Consider the following 23,919-nt stretch of genomic DNA (forward strand, 5'->3'; position numbering starts at 1 on the left):
GTTGGGCCCCAGTGTCTCCTGCCGGCCTCTTGGGATCAAGTAGAGGTAAGCGACTGCACCACTCCCCTGTCCCCTGGAGAAGCACCCACATGAAAGTGAAAAGTGTCTTGATAATTGTCACATGGGGGAAAAGAAAAAGTTTACTGAGAACTTGGTTTGCCACCCCAGGTGTAGGGAAAATCATTGCTCCCGTGGGAGATGACCTCAGCTGCCTCCCTCCTGGACCCCTATGTAAAGAGCTCTCTGCAGCTCTGAAGTGCTCATGTGCATCTCAGAAATGACCCGCCGTGCCACGCAAATCCTGAAACAAGAGGCCAGCACTTGTTTTCACTGCCACTGGAGAGACACAGCCTGCAGGAGAGACCCCAGGTTCCACACTGTGGGTAAGGGATCACCTTTGGAGCAGGGATTCTGGATTGATCCCAGATGCATGACAAAGCCACAGGGAAGAAATGGGCTAGGACAGTGAAAAGAACTGGGGTTCTAGGCTCCCTACCCCCAAGCCCTGTTGGTTCCTCACTTCTTCTTCCTCATATAGTCTGTCCAGGTTTATGACAAGTAGGAGGAATCCTGATTGTCCAGGGGTTGAGAGTCACATCAGTGACTCTAGAATGGCATTTGAACCTAAAATTGCCCCTCTCATTCTTTGTCATCGACCTCCTCCATCACCCACACCATCCCCACTACAGACCTGGTTCATCTTCGTAGTATTTCTTCTGTGAAATGTGGGCTCCGTGTTAAGGAAAGTGTGACACCTGGGACCCAGTCCCGCAGCCATTGTTTTGAGGTATAAGCGCATGTGACCCAGGGAATGTGTCATGCATGTTTCAAGTTTCTTTCTTTAGTCAGTCAGAGAGCTTGAACTTGGGGCTTGCCCATGTTCCTTGAGCCCTTTTGGCTCAAGGTTAGGCCACTATCAGTGGGGCCACAGTTCTCCTTCTGGTTTGCTGGTGCTTAACTGGAGAGAAGAGTCTCACAGACTTTCCTTCTCTGGGCTGGCTTTGAATTGGGAATCCGAGGTCTCAGCCCCTGAGTAGCTAGGATTACAGGCTTGAACCACTAGAGCCTTGCTTGTTTAGAATCTTAGATCTGATTCTACAGAGGAGAAATGTAGCCACCTTTATCTCAGAACCTGACTTACCTTCCCTTAATGCCATTCCTCCAGGTTCACCCATTTCCCTGAACATGCCATCTTCCTCTTCCCGATGGATGAATAGAATTGGATTTTTCCTAATACATGAGAGATAGTAGGACAGTATTTCCAGTCGTCTGAATGCTGAATGGAGAATGTTGAGTTCCCTTGGCCCCGTGCAGGCCTCAGTTTCCTAACCCAGAGCCTCTGGATGAGACTCAAGGAACAGAGAGGATGGGAGATACCCATGTGTCTATGGGGGTGATCCTCTTAGGCCAAACTGTGGTTGGGTTTGTGGGTAATTTATCTCTTCTCTCCCATTATCTATTCCTGTCCTGCATGGGGAACAGAATGAGAGCCACAGACTTGATTCTTATGAACTTAATTGTGGCCAACTTCCTATGTCTTCTGTGTAGGGGTTTTCCCCAAACCATGGTGGCTTTGTGCTGGAGAATTTTCTTCAATGATGTGGGGTGCAAAATGGTCTTCTATCTTCACTGAGTGGGCAGGGGGGTGTAGATCAGTAGCACTTGCTCCCTGAGCCTCTTCCTTCCTGTCAGCATCAGTCAGGGGGACTCCAGGTGGGCAGGGCTGAAGGGGAGAGCCCACAAGCACATTGTCTCCACCATCTACTTCAGCTGGGGGGTCTCCCTCCTGGTGAGCATTGTTTGTCTTATGTACACGACCGGACCCAAAGCCCACAACAACATGACGAGCTTAAAGGCCAATGGATACTGTTCTGCAGTGCGTCACGATCTAGGTGCTGATGTGCTGCACATGGCCATACTCTCGGGGCCTAATGTTCTGTTTCTGGGGCTCATGCTCTGGGCCAGCAGCTCCATGCTTTTTGTCCTGTACAGACACAAGCAGAGAATGCGACACATCCAGGGGATCAGTGTCTCCACCAGAGTCTCTCTCAAGTCCAGAGCTACCATAAGCATCCTCCTCGTGATGAGCACCTTTGTCTCCTTTTATACCATGTCCTGCATCTTTCAGATTTGCTCGTCTGTGATTTACAACACCAGGCCTGTGGTGCACCATATGTCGGTGTTTGCTATGGGCTGTTTCCCATCCCTCAGCCCTTTCCTGCTCATGAGCAGACACTCCACTCCCTTCAGCCTCCTCTTCACCTGCACAAAGAAGAAGAAAGTGGTCCTCCCCTGAGGACCACCAAGCTTGCATCTCTGCTGAGCTTTGCTTGGCCATTCAACAATTTCCACACCTAGATAAAAGTCATCTGCTGAGAGATAGAGGTGTGCACACATGTCCACACATGCGCTTTTGTGTGCTATATATCTCTGTGTGTGTTCATCTGTCTCTATTGTGCTGGCCTACAAAATTATATGAAAGTGGAAATGTTAGATTTTGAAATAATGCTTATTAGGTCATGTTAACTTCTTCCAGAGAATCTGCCCCATTAATTGGTAGTCTTGTCAAATTCAAGATAAACTGGATAAACTCACCTAACATGTGTTCCTAATTCCATTTTGAGTCTTTGATTTCTTTCTTTCTTTCTTTCTTTTTTTAATTTAATTTAATTTTATTTGTGAACATACTGTACAGAGGAGTTACAGTTACATGGGCAGGATAATGCGTACATTTCTTACCAAGCATTGCAGCCTCCTCCTTTGTTTACCCTTCACATCCCTTCCCAGCTTCCCCCCTCCCCCCCCTAATCCCAATCCTTCTCCTTCCCCCCTTCCCCCCTTCCCCCCCCCCCCCCGCACTAACATTGTAAAGCTCGTTTTGGACATGACAACTTGTACTTCTCATTGTTGCAACAGGTTCACCTGTATCCTTAAACAACTGGTTTTTCCCCATCTCCTCCACAAGTTATACTGACATCAAATATAGTGAAAGCAGGGGTTATACTGTGGGGGAGGGACATACAAAGCAACAAAGAGATAATCTTATAAATGTGCTAGAAACATATGAATGAAAGAAAAAAACATTAAAATACACATCTAATGGTTCATTTTCCTGACATCACATTATCTGACCTTTTCCGCTTGACTCATACATATACTAGATACTACAAATAAGGGAAACCATGGGACCTACGTTTCTTTGGGCCTGGCTTACTTCACTTAATATAATTTTTTCCAAGTTTTTCCATTTCCTAACAAATGGGGCAATGTCATTCTTTCTGATGGAGGCATAGAATTCCATTGTGTATATATACCACATTTTCTTGATCCATTCATCTACTGAGGGGCATCTGGGTTGGTTCCATATCTTAGCTATGGTAAATAATGCTGCAATAAATATAGTTGTGCTGGTAGCTTTAGTGTGGTCTTGTTTGTAAACATTAGGGTAAATGCCCAAAAGTGGGATTGCTGGGTCATAGGGGAGCTCTATGTGAAGTCTTTTGAGGAACCTCCATACTGCTTTCCAAAGTGGTTGAACAAGTTTACATTCCCACCATCAATGAAGTAAGGTTCCTTTCTGTCCACCTCCCCTCCAGCATCTGTTGTTGTTAGAGTTCTTGATTTTTGCCATTCTAACTGGAGTGAGGTGATATCTCAATGTTGTTTTGATTTGCATTTCTTTTATGGCTAGGGATGCTGAACATTTCTTCATGTGTCTACTGGCCATCCTTCTTTCTTCTCCAGAGAAGTTTCTCTTTAAGTCTTTCGCCCACTTATTTATTGGGCAATTGTTTCTTTGAGGATTTGTTGTTGGGGGGTTTAATTTTTTGAGTTCCAAGTATATTTTAGATATGAGACCCTTGTCCGTTGTATGGCTAGTAAAGATCTTCTCCCAATCGGTGGGCTTTCTATTGATCTTGCTAGCTATGTCATTTGCCCTGCAGAAGCTCTGCAACTTTATGCAATCCCATTTGTCCAACCTTTCTTTGATTTGTTGTGTTTCTGGGTCTCTATTCAGAAAATTTCGGCCTGAGCCAAGGAGACCTAGGGTTTCTCCTATTCCATCCTGTAATGTTTTCAGAGTGTCTGCTTTGACTTCAAGGTCTTTGATCCATTTGGGGTTGATTCTGGTGCAGGGTGATATATAAGGATCTAGCTTAAGTTTTCTACATGTAGTTAACCAATTTTGCCAGCACCATTTACTGAAGAGGTTGTCTTTCTTCCATTCTATTGTTTTAGCTCCCTTATCGAAGATTAGATGGCTATAGGTCTGTAGGTTCATTTCTGGGTTTTCAATTCTATTCCATTGGTCCTGAGGTCTGTTCTTATGCCAATACCAAGCTGTTTTGATTACTATGGCTTCATAGTAGAGTTTGAAGATTGGTATTGATATTCCTCCAGCAGTGTTCTTTCCATTCAGGAGCGTTCTTGCTATTCGGGGTCTTTTATTGTTCCATATGAATTTTTGGATTGCCTCTTCTATTTCCTTGAAGAATGAGGTTGGAATTTGGATAGGTATTGCGTTGAATTTGTAGATAGCCTTGGAAAGTATTGCCATTTTCACGATGTTAATCTTTCCAATCCAGGAGCATGGGAGGTTTTGCCATTTTCTAAGTTCTGTGTTGATATCCTTTTTCAAGATTTTAAAGTTTTCATCATAGAGGTCCTTCACTCCTTTAGTTAAGTTAATTCCTAGGTATTTTATTTTTTGTGGGGCTATTACAAATGGAGTTGCTTTCCTAATTTCAGCCACACTTTTCTCATTGTTGGCATACAGAAAGGCCTTGATTTTGGGGGGTTAATTTTATAACCTGCTACTTTGCCAAAGTTTTGAATCAGCTTGAGTAATTTGGGAGTGGAGTCTATGGGATTCTTTAAATACAAGATCATGTCATCTGCAAAGAGGGAGAGTTTTATTTCTTCTTTCCTTATTTGGATCCCCTTTGTGTCTGCATCTTGTCTTATTGCTGTAGCTAGGCATTCTAATACTAGATTGAAGAGAAGTGGAGAGAGTGGGCATCCTTGTCTTGTTCCTGAGTTAAGAGGAAATGGCTTTAGTTTTTCACCATTGAGTATAATGCTGCCTATAGGTTTGTCATATACATCCTTTATTTTATTGAGGAATGTTCCATGGATTCCTAATTTTTCCAAAACCTTCATCATAAAGGGGTGTTGGATCTTGTCGAATGCTTTTTCTGCATCTATTGAGATAACCATGTGGTTCTTATTCTTGCTCCTGTTGATGTGATGAATAATATTAATTGATTTGCGTATATTGAACCAGCTTTGCATCCCTGAAATGAATCCTGTTTGATCGTGGTGTATGATTTTTTGGATGAATTGTTGAAGTTGATTGGCCAAAATTTTGTTGAGAAGTTTTGCATCAATGTTCATCAAAGAAATGGATGTATAGTTCTCTTTCTTTGATGAGTCCCTGCCTGGTTTTGGGATGAGGGTTATGATGGCTTCATAGAATGTGTTCAGTAGTGAGCTTTCTCTTTCAATTTCATTGAAGAGTTGGAGGAGTATTGGTGTGAGCTCTGCTTTGAAGGCCTTGTAAAATTCCGCTGTAAAACCATCTGGTCCTGGACATTTCTTAGCTGGGAGGTCTCTTATTGCTGTTTCTATTTCAATGCTTGATATGGGCCTGTTTGCTGGTTTAACTCATCTTGGTTTAGTTTTGGCATGTCAATATTTGCTAGGAAAAGGTCCATTTCTGTCAAGTTCTCAAACTTATTAGCATAAAGTTTTGAGAAGTATTCCCTTATAATGTTCTGAATCTTGGTTGTTTCCGTGGTGATGTTTCCATTCTCATCTCTGAGTTTATTAATTTGGGTGTGTTCTCTTCTTTTTCTGATAAGATTTGCTAAGGGTCTGTCAATTTTGTTAAGTTTTTCGAAGAACCAACTCTTTGTTTTGTTGATTCTTTCTATAGGTTTTTTGGATTCTAATTCATTTAATTCTGATTTAATTTTGATTATTTCTTTCAGTCTACTGGATTGGGGTTTATCTTGCTGCTCTTTTTCAAGGAGGTTTAGATGTGTCATTAAATTGCTAGTTTCAGATTTCTCCAATTTGTTGATGTAGGAGCTCAGAGCTATAAACTTGCCTCTGAGTACTGCCTTTGCTGTATTCCAGAGGAGCTGGTAATTTGTGTGTTCATTTTTGTTGAATAGCATGAACATTTGAATTTCCTTTCTAATCTCTTCCATGACCCACTCTTGATTCAGCAGTGTGTTGTTCAGCCTCCATGTGATACTGGACTTTCTTTGGTGGCTTTTGGTGTTGAGTTCTAATTTTATTCCCTTGTTATCTGAGAGAATGCAAGGTATAACTTCAATGTTTCTGAATTTAGACAAGTTTGCTTTGTGGCCTAAAATGTGGTCTATTTTAGAAAACGTTCCATGTGCTGCTGAGAAAAACGTGTATTCTGATGCTGCTGGGTGAAATGTTCGGTAGATGTCTGTTAAGTCTAGTTGATCTATGCAGCTGTTTAGATCTGTGGTTTCTCTGTTGAGTTTTTGCCGAGTTGATCTATCTAGTGGGGAGAGTGGTGTGTTAAAATCCCCAACAATTAATGTCTTTGGATCTATATGGGATTTGAGGGAAAGTAGTGTTTCTTTGATAAATTTGGGTGCTCCATTGTTTGGCGAATAGATATTTAGAATTGTAATATCCTCCTGAAGGAGAGATCCTTTAATTAGTATGTAGCGACCTTCTTTATCTCTTTTCACAAATTTTAATTTGAAGTCTATTTTATCTGATATTAGGATTGCAACTCCCACCTGTTTATGCGGTCCGTTTGCTTGGTAGATTTTGTTCCAGCCTTTAACATTGAAAATGTGTTTGTTTTTACGGGCAAGATGTGACTCCTGCAGGCAGCAGATAGAAGGGTCTTGTTTTTTAATCCAACTAGACAGTCTATGTCGCTTAATTGGAGAGTTCAGTCCGTTAACATTAAGAGATAGGACTGAGAGGTATTTGGGAGTTCCTGCCATGTTATCTACCTTCTTGGGGGCTGCGAAAACTGGGTTCTTCCTTTGGTTCTTGGATTCTCAGTTTGGGTGCAGTTTCTTGGCCTTTATTGCGGTCTTGTTGGTTTGCCTTGTGTAGGACATCTTTAATAATCTTTTGTAGGGCTGGTTTGGTGGAGATGTATTGTTTCAATTTTTCTTTGCTATGGAAGGTTTTTATTTGGCCTTCAGTTATGAAGGAGAGTTTAGCTGGGTACAGTATTCTTGGTTGATAGTTGTTTGTTTTTAGGGCATGGCATACATCATTCCAGGCTCTTCTTGCTTTGATTGTCTCTGCTGAGAAATCTGAGGTGATTCTAATTGGTTTCCCTTTATAAGTGATTACCCTTTTCTCTCTGACAGCTTTAAGGATCTTTTCCTTGTTCTGAGTTGATCCTCTGTGGATTATAATGTGACGGTGGGATGTCCTATTCTGGTCTGGTCTATTTGGGGTTCTAAAGCCTTCTTGTATCTGGACAGGCCTATCTTTTTGCATGTTTGGGAAGTTCTCTGCTAGGATCCTGTTAAACAGATTTCCTAGACCATTAACTTCTGTTTCTAGGTGCTCCTCTACACCCATTATCCTTAGATTAGGCCTTCTGATGGTGTCTTCCAGGTATTGGATGGATCTATCATATTTCTTGGACTTGTCTTGGATGGTTGTATGTTCTTTCTCTATAATATCTAGGCTGTCTTCAATCCCTGAGATTCGATCTTCTGCATGGTCTAACCTGCTGTCAAGACTCTCTACTTTGTTTTTTATCTCTTTTCCTTCTAGTTGGTCAGCTTTGATGGCTTCAAGTTCTTTGTTGAAGCTCTGTTTTAGGTCTTGTATGAATTTCTTTACTTCCTTAATTTGGTGTTCAGTGTTTGTCCTCAAATCACTTAGTTGATTGGTTATGGTTTCTTTGGGCTCCCATTCCTTCTGTTGGGTTCCATTCAGCATTCCCTTTGTGGTCTCCCTGACTTCCTTCAGCTCTTTGTTAATGGATTCCATGAATGCCTTTAGTGATCTTTGTGTGTTCTCTACCTGGTCTCTCAATTCCTGTATTACTCTTTGATTAGCTTCCTCCCGTTCGTGGGATTCCTGCAGATCTCTTTGAGTGTTCTCAGCCTGCTCACGCCATTCCTCTCTTTCTCTTTGAGTATTCTCAAGTTGTTCACGCAAATCCTGTATCAGTTTTTGAGTAGCTTCCTCACGCTTATGATATTCCTGTATAAACTTCTGGGATGCCTCCTCTCTCTCCCTATCACGCTCATACAGAGTCCTTTGTACGTTGTCAAACTTTTCATTTATCATGTTTGCCAGCAGTGTTTGTAGAGCTGTTTGGGAACTCTCCTCTGGATTATTCATTATCTGTTCTAACCCCTGATTATCAGGATTGGGAATTGAGATACCCGAATTTGCCATTTTTCTTGTGTTTTTCCGGCTTACTCTGCCCATTTGAGATGAAGATAGCACCAGTTTTGTGCTAGAACACTATCTTAAGGCAACCATCAACCAAAGTTTGCATTTGTACAGTCAATAGTCTACAGATACAATCTAGTTCAACAGATACATCTATTCGACATCAAACAACTATATGTTAAAGGACTTCGAACCGCAGAGAAGAATTTGGAAAACCAGAAATTATTAGGGTTAGGGAGAGATGTGGGTAAAAAATAGGAATAGACTGGTGTGGGGAGGCACAGGGAGAGTTAACTATGTCCTAATCACAATGCAGGAAATAGGTTGGGTAGGATGTAAGTAGAGAGAGAGAGAAAAAGAAGAAAGGGAAAGGGGAATGAAAAGAGACCAGAAAATAAAATAGAAACGTAAAAATTAATGTTATTTTAGAGATTAAAAGACCAACTATTTATAGAGGAATATGAATATGTTGAGAGAAAGGGAGGGACATAGAGGAGATGAGAAAAACTTTAAAAAAATGCTTAAAATATTATATAGGTATAAAGAGGTAGTACTGCTATTAATGAATTTAAGTCTCAGAGGTTTTGAATTGAGTAATAAGTTTGTGGGTTAAGTGTGTACACAATGGGGGATAGGGTCTACTGGTTAAGTACGGGTTTATCTGAGGATGTGCAGGACAAGAGTTAAGTCACATAAAGATGAACAAAGAGGAAAAGATGGAAAGGATAGGAAAGTGAGAAGAAAAGATCAGAAGTTCAGTAGAGCTAGAAAAAAAAAACAAAAAGATAATTAAGAATGAAAGAAAAAGAGAAAGAAGACAAGAAAAGAAAAGAAAACACACATTCACGTATTCCTAAAATAAAAATTATAAGAGGAGAAAAAAAAAAAGTTAATGGAAAACAATTATTTTTTCAGAAGAGGCAAAAATTAAAGATTAATAAAAGTTTTAGAAAAGCAAAAAAAATTTTATATATATATAAGGTAACAAAAAATGAAAAAAAACAAAACAAGAAAAAGAAAAAAAAGAAAAGAAGAAGAAGAAAAAAAAAGTTCTTTGATTTTTTTTTTTTTTTGGGAGGGGTGGGAAGAGTCCTGTATCTCCCTTTTGTCTGTAATCAGAGTCTGGTTGGAGTATCTGGTCAGCTTGAGGTCCTGTGGCTTGATTGGTTTCTTAAGTCAGTTTGTTGGAACAGGCAGAAAAATGCTCTGCTTTACCCAAGATTTTGAGATCCCCCTCCCAGGTTAGTTTACTGGGAGGGTGATCTGCTTTGAGAATCACAAAAGAGGGGGATGCAGTGATGAGGCTAGGTTCTGGGTAGAGTTGAGGCCTTTCAACGAACAGTAGCTTTTCCCTGGGGCTATTTTGTGAAAAAAAACTCACAGCACCCAGCCTGGAGCCATTCTCAGGGTTTCTGTTTTTCAATTGATTGTGGTGGCTGCTAGAGGGTGGGGCAGCCTCTGCCTCTGGTTACCCGGTGAGGAGAGCCACTCCAATGGCTGGCGCCTGAGCTGGGTGACTTTTCCCTGGATGGAACTGAGTCTGTGAGGTCACTTCGCCGTTAAGTTCTTGTGACCTGCTAAATGACTCGTTTTATTCCAAGGCCTGAGCTGGAGCTAGCCGCTCCTCCGAGCTTTGTCGGTATCCAAGATGGAGATCACCGGTGCTGGGGGGGGAGGGGTGGCCTTCCCTCCTCTGCTCTCAGAGAAGGAGTGAGGAAGTGGGGCTTCTACTCACGCGGAGTCTTGGATCCCGGGTCGTCTCTGGTCTGCAAAGTGCAGGATGAAGTTGTCCGCTCCTTGTCGGTTCTTGCTGGTGTTGAGTAGAATCCGCTCGTCCGCTGCGTCTGGCTCCTTCGTCCCGGACTGCGTCTCAGGTATGCCTCCGCGGCGGTGGTCGCCGCTGCGACCCTGCCGCCGCAGCGGCAGCTGCTCAGATGTGTCTGCTTGGCTTCCCCTCTCTTGACTAACTCTCTGTCCTGTGATGGCACACTTGGTGTGATTCTCTGGCTTGGGATTGTTCACTGGAACTCTGAAACTGTTTTCTATTCAAGAGCTTGTTCAGATTCCAGCTTCTCATCCGCCATCTTCCCGGAACTCAATTGTTGGGGATTTTAACACACCACACTCCCCACTAGATAGATCAACTTGGCAAAAACTCAACAGAGAAACCGCAGATCTAAACAGCTAATTAGATCAACTAGATTTAACAGACATCTACCGAACATTTCACCCAGCAGCATCAGAATACACGTTTTTCTCAGCAGCACATGGAACATTTTCTAAAATAGACCACATTTTAGGCCACAAAGCAAACTTTTCCAAATTCAGAAACATTGAACTTATACCTTGCATTCTCTCTGACCGCAAGGGAATAAAATTAGAACTCAACACCAAAAGCCACCAAAGAAAGTCTGGTAACACATGGAGGCTGAACAACACACTGCTGAATCAAGAGTGGGTCATGGAAGAGATTAGAAAGGAAATTCAAATGTTCATGCTATTCAACAAAAATGAGCACACAAATTACCAGCTCCTCTGGGACACAGCAAAGGCAGTACTCAGAGGCAAGTTTATAGCTCTGAGCTCCTACATCAACAAATTGGAGAGATCTGAAACCAACAATTTAATGAGACATCTGAACCTCCTTGAAAAAAAGCAGCAAGATAAACCCCAATCCAGTATATGGAAAAAAAAATTAAAATTAAATCAGAATTAAATGAATTAGAATCCAAAAAAAAAATATAGAAAGAATCAACAAAACAAAGAGTTGGTTCTTTGAAAAAATTAACAAAATTGACAGACCCTTCACAAATCTTATCAGAAAAAGAAGAGAACACACCCAAATTAATAAACTCAGAGATGAGAATGGAAACATCACCACGGAAACAACCAAGATTCAGAACATTATAAGGGAATACTTCTCAAAACTTTATGCTAATAAGTTTGAGAACTTGACAGAAATGGTCCTTTTCCTAGCAAATATTGACATGCCAAAACTAAACCAAGATGAGTTAAACCAGCTTAACAGGCCTATATCAAGCATTGAAATAGAAACAGCAATAAGAGATCTCCCAGCTAAGAAAAGTCCAGGACCAGATGGTTTTACAGCGGAATTCTACAAGGCCTTCAAAGCAGAGCTCACACCAATACTCCTCCAACTCTTCGATGAAATTGAAAGAGAAAGTTCATTACTGAACACATTCTATGAAGCCATCATAACCCTCATCCCAAAACCAGGCAGGGACTCATCAAAGAAAGAGAACTATAGACCCATTTCTTTGTTGAACATTGATGCAAAACTTCTCAACAAAATTTTAGCCAATCGACTTCAACAATTCATCCAAAAAGGGCTGGGAAGGTGGCTCAGTGGTAGAGCGCTTGCCTTGCATGCATGAGGCCCTGGGTTCGATTCCTCAGCACCACATATGCAGAAAAAGCCGCAAGTGGTGTTGTGGCTCAAGTGGTAGAGGGCTAGATTTGAGCTGAAGAGCTGAGGGACAGCACCCAGGCCCAGAGTTCAGGCCCCACAATAGGCAAAAAAAAAAAAAAAAAAAATCAACAATTCATCCAAAAAATCATACACCACGATCAGACAGGATTCATTTAAGGGATGCAAAGCTGGTTCAATATACGCAAATCAATTAATATAATTCATCACATCAACAGGAGCAAGGATAAGAACCACATGGTTATCTCAATAGATGCAGAAAAAGCATTCGACAAGATCCAACACCCCTTTATGATGAAGGTTTTGGAAAAATTAGGAATCCATGGAACATTCTTCAATACAGTAAAGGTTGTATATGACAAACCTACAGCCAGCATTATACTCAATGGTGAAAAACTAAAGCCAATTTCTCTCTTCTTTTTTTTTAAATTTTATTTTATTTTATTTGAGAACATACTGTACAGATGGCTTACAATTACATGGGCAGGATAATGCATACATTTCTTACCAAGCATTGCAGCCTCCTCCTTTGTTTACCCTTCACCTCCTTTCCCACCCTCTCCCCTCCCCCCCACCCAATCATACCCCCCTCATCCCCCACTCCGACATTGTAAAGCTGGTTTGACATGACATTTTGTACTTCTCATTGTTGCAACAGGTCCACCTGAATCCTTAAACGACTTGTTTGTCCCCGTCTCCTCCACATGTTATACTGACATCAAATATAGTGAAAGCAGGGGTTACACTGTGGGGGAGGGACATACAAAGCAACAAAGAAATAATCTTATGAATTCGTTAGAAACACATGCATGAAAGAAACAAAAACATTAAAATACATATTTAAGGGTTCGTTTTCCTAACATCACATTATCTGACTTTTTCCGCTTGACTCATACCTATACTAGATATTGCAAATAAGAGAAACCATGGGACCTATGTTTCTTTAAGCCATTTTCTCTTAACTTAGGAACAAGACAAGGATGCCCACTCTCTCCACTTCTCTTCAATCTAGTATTAGAATGCCTAGCTACAGCAATAAGACAAGATGCAATATAAACAGGATCCAAATAGGGAAAGAAGAAATAAAACTCTCCCTCTTTGCAGATGACATGATCTTGTATTAAAAGAATCCCATATACTCCTCTCCGAAATTACTCAAGCTGATTCACAACTTTGGCAATGTAGCAGGGTATAAAATTAACCCCCCAAAATCAATGCCTTTTCTGTATGCCAACAATGAGAAAAGTGTGGCTGAAATTAGGAAAGCAACTCCATTTGTAATAGCCCATCAAAAAATAAAATACCTAGGAATTAACTTAAGCAAAGAAGTGAAGGATCTCTATGATGAAAACTTTAAAATCTTGAAAAAGGAAATCAACACAGAACTTAGAAAATGGCAAAACCTCCCATGCTCCTGGATTGGAAAGATTAACATCGTGAAAATGGCAATACTTCCCAAGGCTATCTACAAATTCAATGAGATACCTATCAAAATTCCAACCTCATTCTTCAAGGAAATAGAAGACGCAATCCAAAAATAAATATGGAACAATAAAAGACCCCGAATAGCAAAAAAGCTCCTCAACGGAAAGAACACTGCTGGAGGAATATCAATACCAAATTTCAAACTCTACTATAAAGCCATAGTAATCAAAATAGTTTGGTCCTGGCATAAGAACAGACCTCAGGACCAATGGAATAGAATTGAAAACCCAGAAATGAACGTACAGACCTATAGCCATCTAATCTTCAATAAGGGAGCTAAAACAATAGAATGGAAGAAAGACAACCTCTTCAGTAAATGGTGCTGGAAAAATTGGTTAACTACTTGTAGAAAACTAAAGCTAGATCCTTATAAATCACCCTGCACCAGAATCAACTCCAAATGGATCAAAGACCTCAGAGTCAAAGCAGACACTCTGAAAATATTACAGGATGGAATAGGAGAAACCCTAGGTCTCCTTGGCTCAGGCCAAAATTTTCTTAATAGAGACCTGGAAATAAAACAAATCAAAGAAAGGTTGGACAAATGGGATTGCATGAAATTGCAGAGCTTCTGCATGGCAAAGGACATAGCTAGCAAGATCAATAGAAAGCCCACAGATTGGGAGAAGATCTACACTAGCCATACAACGGACAAGGGTCTCATATCTGAAATATACTTGGAACTCAAAAAATTAAATCCCCCAACAACAAATCCTCAAAGAAACAACTGCCCAATAAATAAGTGGGCTAAAGACTTGAAGAGAAACTTCTCTGAAGAAGATAGGAGGATGGCCAATAGACACATGAAGAAATGCTCAACATCCCTAGCCATAAAAGAAATGCAAATCAAAACAACATTGAGATACCACCTCAACCCAGTTAGAATGGCTATAATCAAGAACTCTAACAACAACAGATGCTGGAGGGGATGTGGACAGAAGGGAACCTTACTTCATTGTTGGTGGGAGTGTAAACTTGTTCAACCACTTTAGAAAGCAATATGGAGTTTCCTGAAAAGACTTCACATAGACATCCCCTATGACCCAGCAATCCCACTTTTGGGCATTTACCCAAATGTCTACAAACAAAACCACACTAAAGCTACCATCACAACTATGTTTATTGCAGCATTATTTACCATAGCTAAGATATGGAACCAAACCAGAGGCCCCTCAGTAGATGAATGGATCAAGAAAATGTGGTATATATACACAATGGAATTCTATGCCTCCATCAGAAAAAATGACATTTCCCCATTTGTTAGGAATGGAAAGGCTTGGAAAAAATTATATTAAGTGAAGTAAGCCAAGCCCAAAGAAACATAGGTCCCATGGTTTCCCTTATTTGCAATATCTAGTATATGTATGAGTCAAGCAGGAAAGGTCAGATAAAGTGATGTTAGGAAAATGAACCCTTAGATATGTATTGAAATGTTTTTTTCTTTCATGCATTTGTTTCTAACTCATTTATAAGGTTATTTCTTTGTAGCTTTGTATGTCCCTCCCCCACAGTGTAACCCCTGCTTTAACTATATTTGATGTCGGTATAATTTGTGGAGGAGATGGGGAAAAACAAGTCGTTTAAGGATACAGGTGGACCCGATGCAACTATGAGAAGTACAAGTTGTCATGTCAAAAACCAACTTTACAACTTTGTTGGGGGAGGGTATGAGAGGGGGGATTGGGTGGGGGGGGCGGTGGGAGGTTGGGAAGGGATGTGACGGGTAAACAAAGGAGGAGGCTGCAATGCTTGATAAGAAATGTACTCATTATCTTGCCCATGTAATTGTAACCCCTCTGTACAGTATGTTCACAAAAAAAAATTTAAAAAAGATTTCATAAATGACGTTAACTATATGAAGGTGTAATAGTCATACTGCAATCATCCCTCTTGCATCCCTTTTGTGACCTAATTTTACAAATATTTAACATTGTGTTTCATTTCTGCTTTGCTGTTTAATAAAAAGATGTTTCACATACACACAATAAAGAAGATATAGCCTATTTCCATCACAAACTACGACTAGGCCAGGAACAAAAGGGAAATTCTATCATTAGCTTCCACATCTGTAGAACTACAGATCCCTGTGAAAAACGCAAGAAGTCAGACACAGAGAGGCAAATGCATGTTCTTGAAACAGACAAGAACAGGGCAGAGGAATTGTCAGCAAGACCTGAAGGGTCCAGGTAAGGAAAGGAGTCACATGCAATGAGGTAGGCTAGAAACTCAGGGTGAACAGTCATTGCGGATCCTCTCCTGAGCACAGTGAGAAATTTCTACTTCAAAATAATCAGTGATAACCATGAAAATGAGTATGGAATTAGAGAATGAAGCTACCTCCTCAGAACTGACCAGGCATGAAACGAGATCACCCTGCTTTCAGGAATATGCATGAAATGCTTACCTCTAAGCTCCAAATGGGTTCTCTAGGGATGAAGACATTTTTAGAAGAAAATGGCCATTATTGCCAAAGAAATTACTGTACATAAATGTCTCATTCTATTTTCTTTCTTTCTTTCTTTTGTTCCAGTCCAGCAGTTTGAACTCTGGGCTTGGATGCTGTTGCTGAGCTCTTTTATTCCAGACTGGCACTCTACCACCAGAGAGTAGAAATAAGAATCTCATGGGCTTTCTTCACCAGGCTGGCTTTGAACCTTGATTCTCTAATATCAGGCTCCTGAGATTGCATCAGTACAAGGTTTCATTTTTCTTTTCTAACAGCATATATGATGATAAAACAAAAGCAGACTGAGATGGGGAGGGCTGGGAAGGTGGCTCATTGGTAGAGTGCTTGCCTAGCATGCATGAAGCCCTGGGTTCAATTCCTCAGCAGCACATACAGAGAAAAAGCCAGAAGTGGTGCTGTGGCACCAATGGTAGAGTGCTACCTTGAGCAAAAGCAGCTCAGGAACAGTGCCCAAGCCCTGAGTTCAAGTCTCAGAACCGGAAAAAATATACGGAAGGGACACTTTGGGTAAGACAGTTTGGAGACACATGGCTTACACAAGTCTGAGGTTGTTTATAGACAATCATCTAGCGTTGGGCCCCAGTGTCTCCTGCCGGCCTCTTGGGATCAAGTAGAGGTAAGCGACTGCACCACTCCCCTGTCCCCTGGAGAAGCACCCACATGAAAGTGAAAAGTGTCTTGATAATTGTCACATGGGGGAAAAGAAAAAGTTTACTGAGAACTTGGTTTGCCACCCCAGGTGTAGGGAAAATCACTGCTCCCGTGGGAAATGACCTCAGCTGCCTCCCTCCTGGACCCCTATGTAAAGAGCTCTCTGCAGCTCTGAAGTGCTCATGTGCATCTCAGAAATGACCCGCCGTGCCACGCAAATCCTGAAACAAGAGGCCAGCACTTGTTTTCACTGCCACTGGAGAGACACAGCCTGCAGGAGAGACCCCAGGTTCCACACTGTGGGTAAGGGATCACCTTTGGAGCAGGGATTCTGGATTGAACATAGATGCATGACAAAGCCACAGGGAAGAAATGGGCTAGGACAGTGTAAAGAACTGGGGTTCTAGGCTCCCTACCCCCAAGCCCTGTTGGTTCCTCACTTCTTCTTCCTCATATAGTCTGTCCAGGTTTATGACAAGTGAGGAGGAATCCTGATTGTCCAGGGGTTGAGAGTCACATCAGTGACTCTAGAATGGCATTTGAACCTAAAATTGCCCCTCTCATTCTTTGTCATCGACCTCCTCCATCACCCACACCATCGCCACTACAGACCTGGTTCATCTTCCTGGTATTTCTTCTGTGAAATGTGGGCTCCGTGTTAAGGAAAGTGTGACACCTGGGACCCAGTCCCGCAGCCATTGTTTTGAGGTATAAGCGCATGTGACCCAGGGAATGTGTCACCCATGTTTCAAGTTTCTTTCTTTATTCAGTCAGAGAGCTTGAACTTGGGGCTTGCCCATGTTCCTTGAGCCCTTTTTGCTCAAGGTTAGGCCACTATCAGTGTGGCCACAGTTCTCCTTCTGGTTTGCTGGTGCTTAACTGGAGAGAAGAGTCTCACAGACTTTCCTTCTCTGGGCTGGCTTTGAATTGGGAATCCGAGGTCTCAGCCCCTGAGTAGCTAGGATTACAGGCTTGAACCACTAGAGCCTTGCTTGTTTAGAATCTTAGATCTGATTCTACAGAGGAGAAATGTAGCCACCTTCATCTCAGAACCTGACTTACCTTCCCTTAATGCCATTCATCCAGGTTCACCCATTTCCCTGAACATGCCATCTTCCTCTTCCCGATGGATGAATAGAATTGTATTTTTCCTAATACATGAGAGATAGTAGGACAGTATTTCCAGTCATCTGAATGCTGAATGGAGAATGTTGAGTTCCCTTGGCCCCGTGCAGGCCTCAGTTTCCTAACCCAGAGCCTCTGGATGAGACTCAAGGAACAGAGAGGATGGGAGCTACCCATGTGTCTATGGGGGTGATCCTCTTAGGCCAAACTGTGGTTGGGTTTGTGGGTAATTTATCTCTCCTCTCCCATTATCTATTCCTGTCCTGCATGGGGAACAGAATGAGAGCCACAGACTTGATTCTTATGAACTTCATTGTGGCCAACTTCCTATGTCTTCTGTGTAGGGGATTTCCCCAAACCAGGGTGGCTTTGGGCTGGAGAATTTTCTTCAATGATGTGGGGTGCAAAATGGTCTATCTTCACCGAGTGGGCAGGGGGGTGTCGATCAGTAGCACTTTCTCCCTGAGCCTCTTCCTTGCTGTCAGCATCAGTCAGGGGGACTCCAGGTGGGCAGGGCTGAAGGGGAGAGCCCACAAGCACATTGTTTCCACTGTCTACCTCAGCTCGGGGGTCTCACTCCTGGTGAGCATTATTTGTCTTATGTACACGACCGGACCCAAAGAAAATGCTCAGCTTGACCCAAGATTTTGAGATCCCCCTCCCAGGTTAGTTTACTGGGAGGGTTATCTGCTTTGAGAATCACAAAAGAGGGGTGATGAGGCTAGGTTCTGGTAGAGTTGAGGCCTTTCAACAAACAGTAGCTTTTCCCTGGGGCTATTTTGTGAAAAATTCACAGAGCCCACCCTGGAGCCATTCTCAGGGTTTCTGTTTTTCAATTGATTGTGGAGGCTGCTAGAGGGAGGGGCAGCCTCTGGCTCTGGTTACCCAGTGAGGAAAGCCACTCCAATGGCTGGTGCCTGAGCTGGGTGACTTTTCCCTGGATGGAGCTGAGTCTGGCAGGTCACTTTGCCGTTAAGTTCTTGTGACCTGTTAAATGACTCGTTTTATTCCAAGGCCTGAGTTGGAGCTAGCAGCTCCTCCGAGCTTTGTCGGTATCCAAGATGGAGATCACCGGTGCTGGGGGGGGAGGGGTGACCTTCCCTCCTCTGCTCCCTGAGAAGGAGTGAGGACGTCGGGCTTCTACTCACGCCGAGACTTGGATCCTGGGTCGTCTCTGGTCTGCAAACTGCAGGATGAAGATGTCCGCTCCTTGTCGGTTCTTGCTGGTGTTGAGTAGAATCCTCTCGCCTGCTGTGTCTGGCTCCTTCATCCCGGACTCTCTGTGTGAGCTGTCAGGTATGGCCGTGGCTGCGGTCGCCGCTGCGACCCTGCCGCCGCCGCAGCGGCTGCTGGCAGGCGCTCAGATGTGTCTCCTTGTCTTGGCTTCCCTCTCTTGTCTAACTCTCTGTCCTGTGGTGGCACACTTGGTGTGATTCTCTGGCTTAGGACTGTTCACTGGAACTCTAAAACTGCTTTCTATACGAGAGCTTGTTCAGATTCCAGCTTCTCCTCAACCATCTTCCCGGAACTCCCTCTTTCTTTCTTTAATAGTTCCCTATGCAATGAAGTGAATCATTCCTAAAGCCCCTTCTGTTTTGGAGAAGAAAGTAGTTGGAAAGAAAATATCAGCTGGCAATTATTTCTAGCATATTTATAAGATGATTTCTATCTTGCTTTGTATGTCCTTCCCACACAGTATAACCAATGCTTTTACTGTATTTGATGTTGGTATAATTTGTGGAGGGGAAGGGAAAAAACAAATCTTTTAACTAGGGATACAGGTGGACCCATTGCAACAATGAGACATACAAGTCGTTATGTCGTAAAACGAACTTTACAACTTTGGTGTGAGGGGAATTGTTTTGGGGAGGGTGAGAGTATGGGAAAGGATTGGAAGGGGAAACAAAGAGGATGCAACAATGGTTGATAAGAAATGTAGTCATTATCTTGCCCATATAATGGTAACTCTTCTGTAGAGTATTCTCACAATAAAAAAAAAAAAAAGAAAATAGCAGCTGGGTGTTGGTGGTTGATGCCTGTGTTCTGAGTTCCTGAGAAGGCGAGATCTTAGGATCACAGTTCAAAGCCAGTCTAGGCAGATAACCCTCTGAGACTCTCATCTCCAATAAACCACTAAAAAACAAAAAAAGAACAAAGGAGGAGGCTACAATTCTTGATAGGAAATGTACTCATTATCTTGCCCATGTAATTGTAACCCCTCCGTACAGTATGTTCACAATAATAAAAAAAAGAAGAAAAGAAGAAAAAAAGAAAAAAAAGATGGAAGTGGTGCTGTGGGTGAAGTGGAAGAGAGCTAACCTTGAGCAAAATCATCCTAGGGACTTAACAGAGGCCCAAAGTTCAAGCCTCAGTCCTGGCACAAAGAAGGAAAGAGAGAATCACGGACATAGACACACAGACAGACAGAGACAGACAGAGAAGAGAGATGGAAAGCCAGCAAAGAAGAAGGAAGGAAGGAAGGAAGCAAGGAAGGAAGGAAGGAAGGAAGGAAGAAGGAAGGAAGCAAGGAAGGAAGGGAGTCCTGCTTGTGTAGCTCTGACCACAAACATCAAGGCTCTTTCCTGACAGTTACTCCCTTAATCTTGTCTGTGCTTATTTCTTCCACATAATTTATTTTCACAACTCTTTATTTTCCTTGGCGGTCTATGTTACAAATCTCTAGACTCTCTGCTAATTCAAAAAGGACATTAAGTGTACTTTGAAAAGCACATTTTTTAATGTAAAGTTGTTTTTAAAACACGAAGGCTCTTTGAGAAAGTCCCTTGCTTGTCTATTGTGACATTTCCTGCAGTGCTCCTCATGTCCCTTGTTATGAGATCACTTTACCACAGCCTCTGGGGTGCAGGTCAGGGCTGCTGTGCTGAATGACAGGCAGGGCGCTCCGACCCGGGTTCTCCACCTCCACCCTTTTCTTCTCTGGAATGAATTGCAGGGTGACAGAAAGCCAGAAGTAGCACTGATGTCCCAGGGAGAGTCACCAGCCCTGAGCACAAAAGCTCAGGGACAGGCCCCAGGCACTGAGTTCAAGTCCTAGGGCCTGCACAGAAAAGGAAAGCAAGCAGATGGCAGGCCTGCCTCCAGGAACCATCCAGGGACTATGCCGGGTGTTGAGTGGACTGTGGGCTCTGAGCCAGTCGCCTCCTCCTGATCCTGAAGTTCCCACAGCCACCCCACCACAGAAAGGCTTGAACCACAGGCCTTGCCATCCCTGCACTCCCTCCCCCCACACTGGCTTTAGCCAGATTCCATACCTGCCCCACTCCCTTAATCCAGCCCAAAGTCATTCCACCCAGCACACGCGTGCTCTGGTCTCTTTGGGGAGCTGTCTGGTGTCATCATTAACCTCACACACACCTGGTCCTCTCCTGACCCCTGGTGTTCCTGTCCTCAGAGGTCCTCCCCATCTGTGTCACCTTGGAAAGCGTGGATGTGGACTTAGCCTCCTGACCTAGGTGCACCACGTGTCCTCCACCAGCTCCCTGCCTTCTGAGGGGACTCAGGCTTTCCCTGCCCCTACTCCACCCCCTCTCAACACCTGGTCCCCAGGGGCACCCCACCCTCCAGCCATCTCACACTCTGTCTTGAGCATGATCCAAATCCAAGACAGCGCATGCGTCGAGCTTCCCCTCCCCTACAGCACTCAGCAATGCTCCACATGCTTTTCCTCTTTTTTTTGTCCGGCTATATGGCTTGAACTCTGGGCCTAGGCGCTGTTCCTCAGCTCTTCCGCTCAAGGTTAGGCTCTGCACCCCACGCACCCCTGCAGTCTGCTGGAAGCACACCCGCCTGTCGTCACGCTGACATGCAGCCCTGCCTGGACTCGTTACTTCTAGAGAGTTCGCACTTTCAGGACGTCTCTCTCCATCTGTGTCTCCTTTCTTCCTGTGCACCCTCAGTTCTGCACCACCATCTTGTATGAATCCCTTTCCTGTCTCCTGTGTCCTTGCCATGCCGTGGCATGACTCCTGCTCCCCTGCCGCACACCTGCTGGCCAGAGCTCACAGCCAGCTCCTGACTTGGCTTCATTCACAGCAGCACCTGGTGACTATGATCAATATGAATGAGGGATGAGACACGCTCACCTCTCACTCGTGGGGATGACTTGAAGCTCCTGACAAAGCCTTTCAGGAAAAATGGGTTGTGACACAAAGGTACGACTCAGCCTGTGAACCGGCTGGGAGGTCAGCTTCTCCCCCCCACACCCTGCATCCTTAGCTTGGGGGTTCTGGGCCCACCCCTTGAACACCTCCTGCTGGTAGAGCAGGCCACAATGTGGTGGCCATCCTCACAAAACCACCAGCCTGGCGAATCATCTTCCATCGCAATCAAAACAGCAGAATCCAGAAGGACCAAGAATGTCCTGGGGAGGTTTTGGGGGGAAGCACTCATGCCAGGTCAGATCTGGGAGTAACCATTGACTGATGCCTAGGACAGGTGCCATCTGACTTCTGTTCCTGGGTCACACCCGAGTCCTGGCATGATGGTGGCCACTATTGCACACTGCACACACCTTGCCTTGTCAGGTCCCGGCCGGACTGTATCTACCTTCCCATTGCTTCTACTTCATTAACATACCTAACTACTCACTTCTTACAGCTGATAATGGGTTAGCGGAAAAATCTTTAAAGCAGACGGATCCTTGACTTTTTGGGGGGAGGGAATCAGTATTGGGGCTTGAACTCAGGGCCTGGGTGCTGTCCCTAAGCTCTTTTCCTCATGGCTAGCGCTCTACCACTTGGAGCTTAGTGCCACCTCCAGTGTTCTGGTAGGGAATTGAAGAGTCTCCTGGACTTTTCTGCCCAGTTTGGCTTTGAACTGTGATCCTCAGATCTCAGCCTCAGTCGCTAGGATGACAGGTGCAAGCCACAGGTGTCCAATGTCTTATTCTTCAAATTGTCCAGGACTGGTTGAGCCACACTTGCAATTATGGGTGGAATGCAACTTGGGCATGGTGCATGATCTTTCAATGCATTGTTGAAATTACTTGTAGGTATGTTATGAAATATTTTACATCTGTGCTCTTCAAGGAAATAGGTGTCTAATCTTGTCTCTAGTCTGTTCTCATTTTGGTATGAGAGGGAGTTTGGTAGCCTTCTTCCTTTCCTAGTTTTTGAACCTGTCTGAGGGACATTGGTGGTAACTCTGAACACCTGGTGTATCCCATCACTGAATCATCATACTGCTTGATTACAAATGAAGTTAGGTGATTAAAGTCACTTTGGATCAAACCTGATGGGTCAACGTGCAAAGACTGAATCCATTCCTTGTATGTTTTCTAATGTGTTGGACTAATTTTCTAATATATCCTCCATGACAATTTGAATTTAAACTGTTATGATATTCTAGTTTTCTTATTTTTTTTTTTTTTGTCAGTCGTGGGGCTTGAACTCTGGCCCTGGGCGCTGTCCCTCAGCTCTTCAGCTCAAGGCAAGCGCTCTACCATTTGAGCTACAGCGCCACTTACGGTTTTCTGGTGGTTTATTGGAGATAGTAGTCTCATGGTCTTTCCTGCCCGGGCTGGCTTTGAACCGCGATCCTCAGATCTCAGCCTCCTGAGTAGCTAGGATTATAGGCGTGACTTCCTAGTTTTCTTAGTTGATGCCTTCTCTGTTCTTGGATGAAGGCTTGTCAGTCTTAGCTATCAAGAAAACTTCTTACATTCACTGATTTTTTTTGTTTTGTTTTGTTTTGGTTTATTTTTGCTCACAGATTCTTTTTTTTTTTTTAATTTAATTTTATTTGTGAACATACTGTACAGAGGGGTTACAATTACATGGGCAGGATAATGTGTACATTTCTTACCAAGCATTGCAGCCTCCTCCTTTGTTTATCCTTCACATCCCTTCCCAGCCTCCCCCCTCCCCCCCAATCCCAATCCTTCTCCTTCCCCCCCCCCCCCCCCGCACCAACATTGTAAAGCTCGTTTTGGACATGACAACTTGTACTTCTCATTGTTGCAACAGGTCCACCTGTATCCTTAAACAACTGGTTTTTCCCCATCTCCTCCAGAAGTTATACTGACATCAAATATAGTGAAAGCAGGGGTTATACTGTGGAGGAGGGACATACAAAGCAACAAAGAGATAATCTTATAAATGTGTTAGAAACACATGCATGAAAGAAAAAAACATTAAAATACACATCTAAGGGTTCATTTTCCTGACATCACATTATCTGACCTTTTCCACTTGACTCATACATATACTAGATATTACGAATAAGGGAAACCATGGGACCTACGTTTCTTTGGGCCTGGCTTACTTCACTTAATATAATTTTTTCCAAGTTTTTCCATTTCCTA

At 43.2% G+C, this 23,919-nt stretch overlaps 1 pseudogene; it reads right to left on the reverse strand.

Moving 5' to 3' along the window:
- Window positions 1–1,888: 1,888 nt before the first annotated feature.
- The window catches only part of LOC122125516, a 60,489-nt pseudogene continuing 38,458 nt past the window's right edge, over window positions 1,889–23,919 (reverse strand).

The sequence above is a fragment of the Dipodomys spectabilis genome, unplaced genomic scaffold (assembly GCF_019054845.1).
Source record: "Dipodomys spectabilis isolate Male_0828 unplaced genomic scaffold, ASM1905484v1 ptg000266l, whole genome shotgun sequence".
NCBI lineage: Eukaryota > Metazoa > Chordata > Mammalia > Rodentia > Heteromyidae > Dipodomys > Dipodomys spectabilis.